This window comes from Heterocephalus glaber, unplaced genomic scaffold (assembly GCF_053883595.1).
Source record: "Heterocephalus glaber isolate CG9 unplaced genomic scaffold, H.glaber_assembly_v1.0 deba00001729, whole genome shotgun sequence".
Classification (NCBI taxonomy): Eukaryota; Metazoa; Chordata; class Mammalia; order Rodentia; family Bathyergidae; genus Heterocephalus; species Heterocephalus glaber.
In genome coordinates this window covers 9,528,952-9,543,574 of record NW_028258440.1, presented here as the reverse complement: position 1 = coordinate 9,543,574, position 14,623 = coordinate 9,528,952, and positions in this window count along the sequence as shown.

The following is a 14,623-nucleotide window of genomic DNA, read 5'->3' as shown; positions in this document are numbered from 1 at the left end:
CATATCACATTTTATTCTTTATCTCAATGTAACTTTTAATTTTTGTACTTATTCTTTCCCTCTTTCTCTGTCTCTCTCTCTCCAACAAGAGGCAGAAATGGAAACGTGGAGATTGCAGTCACAAGGATATTCTTTTGTTTCCAATTTAAGACAAGTAGTTTTTTCTTATGGATACTTTGCAGTTAATAAACAAATAGAAATATACAATGCATTTCTATACCATAGTTGCACACTATGAATGTATGAGACATTATTTATCTTTAGAACTTTCACTATGATGTTTTTATAACACCTTGTGGAATTGCATTACAATTACATTAATGAAGAACTTTATCACCATTTCTACTTATTGCACCCAATTATAAAAACTGGGCTGTTTTACGGAGGTATTCATTAACCTTTTCAAAGCTTATAATAGGAAATCTAAGCACATGGAGGTGGTAGACTGCATTCTGAAAATGAATTCAGTTTTCATGAACAGTAAATTTTAATACGCAAATTCTCTGTAAATTGGGCAGTTTCAATGAACTGAATGAGGAAGCTCTATTTTAATCGGCTTAAAAGTATGAAATTTGAATTCATTTGCAGTGTAAAAATAATGACTATGTCTGAGATAAGTGGTAAAAAAAATTTTTACTTTTATTTTAATTAAAATTCCTGCATTTATTAATTTTATATTATTTAAGGCTTTTAAATTCTGGTTGAAATTGTATATTCAGTAGTAAACATTATTAATGTGTTTTCCAATTCCAACAGTTTCTTCAAATGGAAAGAAAACTAAGTGCCTATTATTTAATAAACAAGCTTACTCTAAGCTTACTTTCATACAGCCTTTTTTCATTATAATGTGAACCAGCTTTGGTAACTTACCATGTGTTGACTACCTTTAATTCATATTAATACTACTTTTTAATTATGAACATTACCACATTATATAAATTTATTTATGGCAAATGATTTCAAAATCATATGTAACTTCAATTTTCAAATTGCTTACCATTTCCATAACATTTGTCACTGGCAATAAATACTAACACTTTGAAATTCATTTTACCTTGTTTTTTAACTCTATTTTCGTCATGTCCTCTTATCTCTTTGAACATCCTATATTTGTTCCTATCATTTAACCTTTCAGTTAAATTCTGATCTTCCTAAAATTTTATCCATGCCAATTTTTAGATTTTCATTCTTACATTCCCTTTTCTTTTCTTTTATTTTTTTAACAGGGTCTCTGGCTGGGCTTGCTGGGCTTGAACTCACTGTGTAGCCCAGGTGGCCTCACACTTGTAGTGACCCTCCTGCCTCAACCTCCCAAGTACTGGGATTATAGATATGCACCACCACAACCAACCTGACAGGTCCTTGTTTTAGAAAATGTGATTTCTTCATTTGTCTTCAAATTTTTTCTATATGCTAGTTAATATGTTAAGTTTTCATTTATTCCCTCACTTGTCCCTTTTTTTAGTACTGGGGATTGAACCCAGGGCTTTCTCACTGAGCTACATCATTAGTGATTTTTATGTTTTTCAGTGACAGGGTCACACCAAGTCTTTAAGTTTCTCAGTCTGGTCAAAAAGTTGTGATTTTACCCTCCCAGAATGTTGGAATTGCAGGTATCCACCACCATACCTGACTGCACATTTATCAAATTTTAAGGAATCTTTTGAGTACTTATATATTATGTATTAATGTTTTCTTACTCATTGGTGAAAAATAAGCGTAGTCCCTGTATTTTAGGAACTTACAGATTATCTAAGAAGTCACAAAAATTACAGGGCTCTTCGGTCCAAGGCAAAGGTTTGTAAGTACTTGTGTACTTGGATATGGATATGTAGGCATAGGGGTGATGTGATATGACCTATAAAGTGTTTAAATACATTTTAGGCATAATTTTGAGCCAAGAGTTATGTATTTCATTAAGGCAATATGTAACCAAAATTGCATATATATATTTTGAGGTAGTGACATATCAAAATTTACATCTATTACTTGTTTTACCAATTTCTCCTGAAAACTAGGTTGAAGAAGGCCTTAGTGGTGTTCCACTGTATTCAATATAGACATATAATTTCATGCAACAAAGTTTTAAATTGGCAGACATTTATGGATGGATATAGACATTTATTATCAGAGTAAAAATTATGCTCGCTCTTAACTGCTTTAAACATATATGTTGCCGTTTGCTAGAATACTTATTCATGTACTTGAATCTTCACCTATATTCTTATTTTATCTACTGAAACCATTTTAATCATTAAATATACAGAGAATTATTTCCCATGTAGAGATGTAGCTTTGGTTTAACACTTTTTAAACAAAATGTTGGCATAGGAAAGGCCCCATTAATGTCATCTCATTGTTAAATGCATTATTAAAAACTTGAGGCTACTAGTAACAAGTTTGAAAGGGCAGTATGTGAATGGCAGAAACAACTACCTTCACATTTATATATTCTTTTTTTTAAATTTATATACTAATTGGTACATTTTAGGTATACAATACATTTATATTTATCATTGGGTGTTTGTACCTGAACATGATGTATCTTAGTTCTTATTTTTTCCCAAATTACCTATGCGCCCTTCACCCCCTCCACCCTTCCCTATTTACATAGACTTTGTTTCCAATTTTTTTCTTTCTCATAATTTTTCCTTTCCCTTCTTCCTTTTCCCTTTCCCCTCCCCCTCCAGCCACCCCTACAACTTTAGACCTTTTCCTATTTCAAATTATCAATTATTCGTTTTAATCATTTTCATCCTTATTTACACTTTCAGTTTCTCACACTAGGGAAACTATTCGGTATTTACACATGTGTGCCCTATTTATTTCACTTAAGAGTATGGCTCAATATGCATTCATTTAGCTATAAATGACTCTAGTTTCTCGTTCTCTATGGCTAAAAAGTACTCCATTTTATAAAAAGAAACACACCTTCTTTAGTCAGTTTCCAGTTGATGGGCACTTGGGCTGTTTCCAAGCTTTAGCTATTACAAACTGTGCTGCAATAAACATAGGTCCGCATATATCACTGTGGTATGATTCTTTTAATTCTTTGGGGAAGGCACCCAGTAGGGGAATAGCTGGGTCAAATGGGACCTCTAGTCCTGGTTCTTTGAGATATCTCCATACTGACTTCCACAGTGGTTGCACCAGTCTGCACTCCCACCAAAAATGGAGAAGGGTTCCTTTCTCCCCACAACCCTGCCAGTATTTGCTATTGGCTGATTTCTTGGTAGCAGCCATTCTTTATGGGGTGAGGTGGAATCTCAGGGTTGTTTTCATCTGCATCTCTCAAATGATGAGTGATGTTGAACATTTTTTCATATATTTGTTTGCTGCTTTTACTTGTTTGTCTGAGAAATGTCTGTTCATTTCAGATGCCCATCTTTGAATTGGGTCTTTGAATTTGGGGGGGTTGATTTTTTTCAGTTCTTTATATATTCTAGATAGTAGACCTTTGTCTGGGGTACAGCTGCTAAAAATTTCATCCGTTACTCTTTAAACTCATCAAGGAAATTAAAAGGGAAGCAAGGCTTCCAAATTCTTTCCTGGTAGCAAGTATTACCTCGATTCTAAAACCAGGGAAAGACCCAACCCAAAAGGAGAACTACAGACAAATCTTCCTAATGAACATAGATGCAAAAATCCTCAACAAGATACTGGCAAACAGAATACAGAGGGTCATCAAGAAGATCATACACCCTGACCAAGTTGGATTTATCCCAGGGATGCATGGATGATTCAACATCCATAAATCAATAAATGTAATACACTATATTAACAGAGTCAAGGACAACAACCGTATGATCATCTCAATAGATGCAGAAAAGGCATTTGACAAAATCCTGCACCCATTCATGACAAAAATGTTGCAGAAAATTGGAATGGAAGGTCTTTATCTCAACCTGATTAAGGCTATCTATGAAAAACCAACAGCCAACATCATACTAAATGGTCAAAAACTGAAAACTTTCATAATAGAATCAGGAACAAGATAAGGATGCTCACTCTCACCACTCCTGTTCAATATTGTTCTGGAAACATTAGCCATAACAATTAGAAAAAGAGAAAGAAATAAAAGGAAAAAAGATAGGAAAGGAAGAAGTGAAACTGTCATTATTTGCTGATGATATGATACTTTACATTGAAGACCCCAAAAATTCGGTCAAAAGCCTTCTAGACCTAATTGACAGATTCAATAGAGTAGCTCGATATAAGGTCAACACTCAAAAAACAACAACCTTCTTATATGCAAATAGAAGACCCATTGAGAGAGAAATTTGGGAAATAATTCCTTTTACAATAGCAGCTAAAAAAAATGAAATATTTAGGAATCAACCTAACAAGGAAGCAAAAGACCTCTACACTGAAAACTACAGCACTCTGAAGAAGGAGATCAAAGAGGATATAAGAAAATGGAAAGATATCCCTTGTTACTTGGTAGGAAGAATCAATAGAGTGAAAATGGCCATACTTCCAAAACTAATATATAGAATTAATGCAATACCAATTGAAATTCCAACAATATACTTCACAGAACTACAGAAAACAATCCAAAAATTCATTTGGAAGCAGAAGAAACCTAGAATAGCAAAAGCAATTCTAAGCAACAGAGACATGGCTGGGGGTATCACAATCCCCAACTTGAAACTATACTACAAAGCTTCTGTGATAAAAACAGCATGGTATTGGCAAAGAAACAGACCCAAAGATCAGTAGAATAGATTAGAAGATGCAGAAACAACTCCAGACATAATCAGCCACCTTATCTTTGACAAAGGAGCCAACCACCCTCATTGGAGAAAAGATAGCCTGTTCAATAAATGGTGTTGGAAAAACTGGATTTGAACCTTCCAAAGATTAAAACTAGACCCATACCTATCACCATGCACTAAACTAAGGTCAAAGTGGATTAAAGAGCTAAATATCAAGACAGAAACAGTAAACTTGCTGGAAGATCAGTTAGGTAGAACTCCACATGACATTGGCATAGGAAAAGACTTTATGAACAAATCTTCAGTAGCACGGGACCTAACACAAAGAATTAACAACTGGGATCTCATCGTATTAAAAAGCTTCTGCACTGCAAGTGAATCTACCAACAGAGCTAAGAGACAACCTACAATATGGGAAGAAATTATTAGCAGCTGTACTTCAGACAAAGGTCTACTATCTAGAACACATTTATATATTCTTATTTCTTAATGGTACTGCACGGAAAGCTAAAAGTCAGTAATCAAATGATGCTATGAATTACATCAGCAATTTTTGGCATAAATGACATCAAAATTGGAGTAGATGGAGATGTGGATAATGTATGATGTTTAGTGCAATCTGCAAATGTAGTCACGATTTTTGTAATTGTATTCTATTTTACTTTAGTTAACTATTGAAGTGATACAGATAACCAAGGGAATTCTTGTTAAAAGCAGAAAAGCAAGGTTATCTTTAAGACATCAAAAGTGCTAAGTAGTAAAATAATATATATTAAGATTTCATTGCTGGACATTAACAAATGTTTCTGGAATAAATTTGTCTTATAAGATTGAAAAAGAGAAAATCCTATTGAGAAGCATAGTGGTCCAAAAACAAACTCAGCTGTTAGAATGCATAAATGCAAATCTCAGTTCTACAACACATTGTGTTATTTTGATCAAGTTATTTAAACGGTTAGTGGCTGAATTCAGTCTTCTTCAAAATTAGGACAATAATTTTACAAAATTTGAAAATATTACTACATGTAAAACACTCTGTTACATGTGTTTTCTACTATTTTTTGAGTGATCAATACAGAGTAATATAAAACATTAAATAAATAAACTCTATAATTATGATTTAGGTGAAAATGTTGTGAAAACTATGCATCTGATAAAAACAAAGGTTTTAATTTATAAATCCCAATAGTTTCAGATAAAATAGGCTTACTTTATGAAGATAGAATAATACAGACAGACAAATACTTGTCACATCTTATAGAATGCTGTGCTATGTTCTCGGTGAATTTTTCCCTGAAAATTCTCTCATTCAAGCCTAATCCCTAGTGTGTGATAGTGTGATAGTACAAGAATGTAATTTGTTGGGAGGTTATTATGTTATGATAGCAGGGCCCTCATGAATGAGATTAGTTCTTTTATTAAATAGAGTCCAGAGAGGTAGCCACCCTCTTCTGTCATGTAAAAGTACAGCAGGAATACACCATATGTGAGCATGTGAACAAACTCCCTTCAGAGAATCTGTCAGTGCTTTCATATTGGGTGGCTCAGCACCCAGAAATATGAAAAACATATTTCCATTGTTGGTACACCACTGAAGTTATAGACTTTTGTTTACAGCAGCCAGGAAAGATGTGAACACTAAGGAACATTGTTCTTTTATTAATAAAAATGAGCAATAAAAGAGAAATCATTAGGTATTTGGGAAAATCAGCAAAAACAAGATGACCTTTTCAAAAAATTTATCTGGACAGAAACAAAGATAGTATAAATCACAAAAGGCAATTAACATATATAAATACATTAGGTACTGTGTATGTGTGTGCACACGCACACACACACACAAACATATTAGAGATGAACTTTCATCCATAAAACTTGCAAGTAGGTAATAAAAAGCTTTTTTTAGAAAAGAATAGATGGAACAAGAAAGTTATTGTAATATGAACTTATAATTATCAAAACAATAAATTGAACAAAAATTGGACTTGTTGAAGGTGGGAATAATAATTAGATGATAACATCCAGTAATTTCCAGAAACATTGAATAGCTAAACAATTAGATGTGAAATATCAGGAAATCACTAACAGATGGATTACTGATTTAGAAGAGCTATTTTTTAGAAAATGCATTTACCAGGATATTATTGTTTTTCGGCAGAAAAAAATAAAAGAGAAAAAAACAGAAATAGTTAAAGTAAATATTATGAACTTAAATTTTTTTTTTCTTCAAGTTTAAAGTCCATCAAATACAAAAAGTTGTCGGAAAGAACTGTACCTCTAAGTGCACTCTGGTAAAATGTTGAACTTGAGGAAGAATCTTTTACAACATCTAGGTTTAAAAGATAAAAATTTTCTACAAATTATTGAGATTATACAGGCCTGAGGGCCAAAGATCATACTGAAGTCAGTAATCTGATAAACAATATTTGAAGACAATTTTAGCATGACTATTGAGTTCTAATGAGAGAAAATATTGCTTGTTAGTAATTCCATGTATGTTCATTTCATCAGTTTAGTGCAAAGAAAAAATAGTTTTGACTTTAAAGTACTAAAATTAAGATTATCATAGCTAACATTTATTGAGCACTTACTATGTGACAACCACTCTTCTAAATTTTTCATGTATTTTAACTAACTATAAGTCAGATAATAATATTATCTTCAAGTCCACATAGTTTTTATTGAAATGACACTTTATTTTTCAAATGAGGAAAGTGAAAAAGTGAAGAAAAATTAACTCGCATGAGGAAAGACTCATTGAGGTTTCAGAGTTCTTGCTCTTACATCTACGGCATATAATTTTCTATAGAGCCTTTCTAAAGACAAAAATCTAATATAATGAAAATTTACTTACAATAAAACACTGAACCATAAATATGAAGACAGGGATAGAATAGGAAAAAGAAGTAGAAAAATGACCAAAACCTTCAATAAGATTTTTCTGGTCAAAGCAATTTTTTTTTTTGGTAACTCCTGACTTTATGTTGATTGTCCATAGATACTCACTATATCAGGATACTAAAATATAGTCTTTACATAACTTTAATCTCACTCAATCCTTATTACACAGTATGACAGTGTTAAAAATAACTTTCTTAATCCTGGAAATAGAGTGAAATCTAAACTAATCAGTCTCTATTTAGTATTTATTGGCAGGGTATACACACACACACACACACACACACACATACACACATCACTCCATATTGGAAGAATTCAAGTGGTCTTCATATGTACCTGGTGTTTGTGAGTAAAATCATGTGTAAAATTCATTTGTAGTGTTTACAGGACTGATTTATATGAGTAAATATTCTCTTTAAGATAATTTTATATTTTTGCCCCTCAAAGCTATATATATATATATATATATATATATATATATATATATATATATATATTTACAATGATGAAATTCAACTGAATTTACAGCTATGACTAGAATGTGGTTGGATCCTACCATATTAAGGCTTAATTTCTCAATGAAATTGTATTTAGGAACTTAACAAGATAGGGCCTAGTAGGAGGTGATTGGGTCATATCAGTCCTTGTGAAGGAATTCTTTCTGGACTCACAGAGTAGTTTGTCTACCATGATAAGTTAAATTGATTAGTTCTCATGAGTGAATTGTTATAAAAAACTGAACTTTGTCTTATTTTTTTTCTTGCCTGCACACCTATCTTAAAATGCTATGTAACATGAAAATTTCACCAAAAGCCAACACTTACAACATGCTTTTAGACTTTCAGAACTTCTTTTTTTTATAAAGTTTCCAGCTTTGAGTATTTTGTTTTAGCAACTGATGTGGATTAAGGAGCTGAAGTTCAAAGTGCAAGTGATGGGGAAATAACAGAATGATGAACTTTATTCCTTCCCAAAATTCATTGCTTATATTAATAAATCTTAATAATAATAAAGTCAGTTACCATTTCTGAAATACCTATAGCAGTGGAAAGGAGACTTTTTGTTTGTATTGTTTTGTTTGTTAAAATAAATATTTGACTTTATGTATTTTCTGACATATCTTTCTCATAATATAAAATAGAACATTACACAAGTCGAGGATTAATATTGAAAATAAAAAGGAGCAAGGATTTGAGGAGAATGAGAAAAGTGGAGTTGGCAAAATAATCTTTATGCTGTGGCATGAATAGCCAGTGATTTAAATCTAGAAAATGGTAAAATTAGATAAACAGGAAGAATTTGAATATTACAATGTATGTGAAGAAAAAGTACAGTAAAAATGTAGAAGTGGAGAAGGATTTATCACCAGACAAGTTTATTACAGTTGTATATCTAAATGTAAATAAAATTATTTATACATAGTAGTTGTTTACAAATATTTTTGAATGAATGAATGATGCTGTGTACCTGGGTCAACATTATTAACTTTAATGTGATCAGACTGTTGGTTGGAGTTGAGGTAAAATACTATGAATATCCTGAGGTTTTCTATTTTAAATAATATTTCACACTCTTGTGCAAATGAAGGAATATTTTGTTGTATAAGATTCACCACAAAATTCACAAAATATCTCTATGGCTCTAGTAATTACTTTATACATTATCGGTATCACACCTGAGTCTAGATGTGGCAAATCAAACAGCACCAATTTGCAGCAGTAATTAAGCAAGAAAGTTAATGAATTTTAAAGATACAGTAAATTCTTTCCCAGATTTATTCATCATAAGTTAGTTCATTATATTACTTTGAGCAGACATGATTTTTTTGGAGGGGAAATATAATTCAGTGATGCTCACACTATTCTGATGCAATAATTTTGTAAAGTGTTTTTTCTATTGCTAAACAAGTGTTGGAAGAGCACATCACCAGTAATTGCTGTAAGTTTTCATTGAATCTGGCAAGATAAAATACATACCATGAAACATATTTTCTTGTATTAGAAAAGGAAAGAAAATGAAAGAATACCATTGAAGCACAGTGACACAAAGTCAAGCCTCACCTCTAGGTTCCAGAATCCAAATGAAAACATACTCTCACCATGATTCCTCAATATTGTACCAAACTGAGTAGAGAATTCTGCTCATTAAACAGAACTTTTATACTCAACATAAAAACTATTCTTTAGTTGGCTGAAGTAAATCCTAATATAGTTTATTCAAAATTTCTAAATGGGTGGTATTTTTCCCCAGCCTTTCTAAATCTGAAAGTTTATTTATATTGCCTTCACAAACTAACACCATTACAGGTGCATATAAAAGACCTGCCAAATCTTTTTTCCATCAGAGCTCTTTAGATCTTGTCATTTGCCTCCAAAACTAAGATGTTATTGATAAATGGGAACCAGCCTACTTTTGTAGATTATCTCTATAATTTTCTCACTTCTTGGATACCATTATGACTTTGTAATTTATCTTAATAGTGAAATAGTTTACCAAGAATATATTTGATCCTATCTTATTTTCAGCATCTTTGGTTAACTCAGTACATCTCTTTCATGTGTGTATATAGTCACCACTGGAAAATTGTGTTCTATTAAATGTTTTATTAGCAATTCTGGTAACCCCCTTGTATATTTTCATTTTCTTATCTCCTATTGCATTTTATCTACATCAAAATACTTCTTTATCTTACCCAATGCTCTTTTTGTTGCCTATACATGTCAGCCTGATGTCAATTAAACCTTTGAGTTTTTGTATCGCAACCACTTTTTTTTCTCACTATTTTTAGAATATTTTTCCTAGATCTTCCAAGAACTTGGCATATTTGAAATAATATTCTCTTTTTGGAAGTTCAAGTGTTGTTCCATTGTGATTTTGTTTTCCTTTTCTTTTTAATTAGTACATGGTTTTAGTACATAATGATTACATTCATCATAGGAGATGCATGCATGTATGTAACACATCTTAATTTTTTTTGTCCCCTACACCTTCCCTCCCTCCCAATTTATAAAAGCTCTGTTTCCATTTTTATTTTTCTTTAGATCTCTTTTCTATTGCTTCCCTCCCTTTCCTCCATCTCTTATTCCCTATCCCATTTAAACAAATTCTTCCTATTTCCTAATATTTATTCCCCATTTTTCTCCTTAATTATACTTTAGGTTTCTCACACAAGAAAAACCATGTGATGTATAAACTTGTTGCCTGATTTATTTCACTTGAGATTATGGTCTCAAGGTGCACCAGTACCTACAATATCTCAAGTTTACCCCTCTTTATGGCAGAGTATTACTCTACTGTAGATAAATACAATGTTTTCTTTATCCATTCATCTCTTAATGCTCATATGGGTTGTGTTTAAGATTTCGCTATTCTAAACTGTAGTACTATAAAAATTGGGTAGGCATATATTAATATGTGATAACTGGGAAAGAGACCTAGATGGAGAATAGCTGAATCAAATGTAACCTCTAGTTTTAGTTTTTTGATGAATCTCCAGACTGATTTCCACAGTGGTAGTACAAATTTGCCCTCACTGACAATGGAGAAAGGTTTGTTATTCCCCACATCCTGAACAGCTTTTGTTGTTCACTGATTTCTTGATGGTAGACATTCTTTCTGGAGTGAGAAGGAATCTCATTGTTGTTTTAATTTGCATTTCTTGAATGGTCAATGATGTTGAGCATTTTTTCATGTATTTATTGCCTCTTTGTACTTCTTCATCTGAGACGTGTGTATTCATTTCAAATGGCAACTTTTGATTAGATCTTTAAACGTAGGAGTCTATTTTTTGAGTTCTTTATATATTCTTGTCTGAGGAGTAGCTGGAAAATATTTTTCCCATTTTGTAGGTTGTCTCTACACTCTGTTGGTGGTTTTCCTTGCTGTGCAGCTTGCTAATTTAATGTGATACCATTTTTTTTGATTCTTTGTAATATTTCCTATGCAAGTAGGGTTTTTTTATATAGTCTTTGCCTACACTTATCAAGCCCCTGGGAACCTACATCCTAAAACAAAGTGTCCAGATGCTGGACATGTAGATTTGGGATTTAATATTTGACCTGATTGTTTCTAGTCTTGCTTTATTCCAATATCTCTTTTCTATTTTCCTGTTCCTCCTTTTTGTACTTGTAATATTTACCCTTTGTCACTGTATCTTAAAAATATGTAACTTGATTTTTATTTTTATAGGAGTTCACTGTTAAGAGTTTGCTTTGAGTCTCAGAGGAGACACTGGACATGCAATATGGAGCATTTCTGGAACAATTAAGATATTGAAGATTCTTGGAGATAGGCTTAATGACCATGAGCTTTTGAGGACCAGGATGCACACACTAAGGTTTGGATGTGTCCCTCCAAAGGTCCATGTTTTAATGGCATGGTTTCTAGCCTGTGCCACTATTGGAAGGTGACAGAAACTTTAAGAAATATGATATAATGGGAGGAAATTAGGCCATCGGTGGAGTGCCCCTTAAGGGGATATTGAAATGCTGAATACTGCTCTCTTTCCAACAATAATGTACCTGACAGCTTATAACTGTGAGCTGACATTAACATTCCTTCTTTTAATTTCATTGTTTTAGGTACTTTGTCATAGTAACAGAAAAATGACTAACATGCCATGTAAGCACTTAAGGTAGTTTTGTTTCATTTCAGTAATATATTTTTCTATATTCAACCATGTTTCATAATGAACAATAAAAAATGTAATTTCCAGTCCACAAGTATAGCAATTTCTTTATGAGTTTTACGTGTTTCCAACATAAAATACAGTATGATCAATCCTCTTTTGTTGCTGTCTCTCAAGGAACATACATACATGGAATTGGAGCTGGAGCAAAATTAGCTTCTTTAATAAATGGTGTTGGGAAATTTGGATATCTACACACAGAAGATTGAGTCTAGGCCCATATCTTTAACCATGTATTAAATTAGACTAAAAATGGAACAGACCTGAATAGTAAACAGAAACCCTGAGTCTGTTGGAAGATACAATAGGTACAATTCCTGAATACATTGATATAGGCAAGGTATTTCTGAAAAAAAACCCAGTGTCACAAGAAGTAATACCAAGAATTAACAAATGGGATCCTATCACATTAAAAGGCTTTCAGCCCAGCAAGGGAAACAACCAACAGAGTGGAAAGAAAACCTAATGAATGAGAAAAAAAATTGTCAGCTGTTCTCCAGAGGACTAACATCTAGAATAGAAAAAGAATGAAAAAAATAGGCATCCCAAAATAAAAGACAGTCAAAAAATGGGCTAGCAAATGAACAGATACTTCCCAAGAGAAGTACATATGGCCAATAAAAATGTGAAGAAATGTTCAGCATCACTGACTATAAGAGAAATGCAAATTTAAAAAACAATCAGATACCATCTTATCCCAGAAAAAATGGCTGTCATCAAGAAATCAAATAATAACAAATGTTGATGAGGATTTGGGGAAAAGGGATCTCTCATATTGTTGGTGGGAATGCAAACTACTACAACTACTATGGAAATTGATGTGGAGGTTCCTCAAAATAGAAAATTTAAATTACATTTGACTCAGCTATTTTACTTCTAGGTATCTTCACAAAACAGTAAAATAATCATATTAACAGTGATAACTGCCAACCCATGTTCATAGCAGCAAAATTTGTAATAGCTAAATCTTGGAAAAGGCCTACATGCCCATCAACATGTGAATGGATAAAGAAAAGGTAGGATTTATACACAATGCAGTACTACTCTGTCAGAAAGAAAGATAAACTTGAGACATTTTTCAGTAAATTGATGCTACTTGAGAACACAATCTTAAGTGAAATATGTCAAAAATACAATATAAAATATTGCATGGTTTTTATCACATGAGAAACTCTCTCTTGTATATAAATATATATATGAATATATATGAATTAGGAAGATCTTTTTCAAAAGAATGGTGGAAAAAGAAAGATAGGGGAGGGAGAGGAGGAAAAGGGGATTTAAAAAACAACAACTGAGGTTAAAATGATGAAAGTAGAGCTTTTGCAAATGGAAAAGGTACTGAAAGTTGGAAGGAACAGGGAAGGAGTGGAAAAGTGAAGTATAAAAAAATTAGACAATGGTAAGTAGGGAGATAAGTCTTTTTCAAACGAAAAGAGAATCAAGGCATGGAAGGAGCAGGAAGGAGGAAGGCAGGGGCAGAAAAGGGATAAGAAAAAGAATTAAGATTTATACATGTACTAACTCTTGCAGAGTATAAACATTATGTATAGCAAATATGCATTGTAGTAATAAAAATAAAAACAAAAACCCAAAAAGAATGGAAAGGATGAACTACTGAGCCATGCATACATATAAATGAGCTCATAATATCTGCTGAGCAGAATAAGGCACAAAAGTAACATATATATCATGTAGAGTCTATTTATTTAAAATTTTAGAATAAGCAAAATTAACCTATGATGAGGGTAGGAATTGTCAAGGAAGAAATTTAGATCTCTTTTTTTGGGTCACAATAATATAGACGAAGACAACCTTTGAATTATAATGGTATATATGTTTTTCAAAATCAATCTACATTAAAGAAGTATAAATATTGTATATGGGAAAAAAAGAAAAAAAAAGAAGGAATAAGAATAATCCATTTGCCTCAAAAAGCAGTACATTCACAGTAGAAATATGGTTGCTTGAAGTTTCAGTTAATATAGATCCTGGGATTTTGAGCAATGAGTTAGTGTATGACATTGGTTAACCTTATCTTTCCCCACAGATGAACTTTCTGTCATGAGTTGTACTTTTATTTATTTCTTTGTCTCATTGGCTCACACACTGGTCTTAATTCCCTTTGTTTTTTTTATCATTTGCTTTGTGTATTGTCATTTTCTGAAAATTTATAAGACTTTTATTGCAAGTTGGAAGAGACTATTAGGGCTACAGATAATATGTATTTGAAACACAGCATGTATTACAAATGGATGTGCCCAAATGTATGACAAAATGAGATATCTATGGATGGATGAATAATGATAAATGCAGAGAG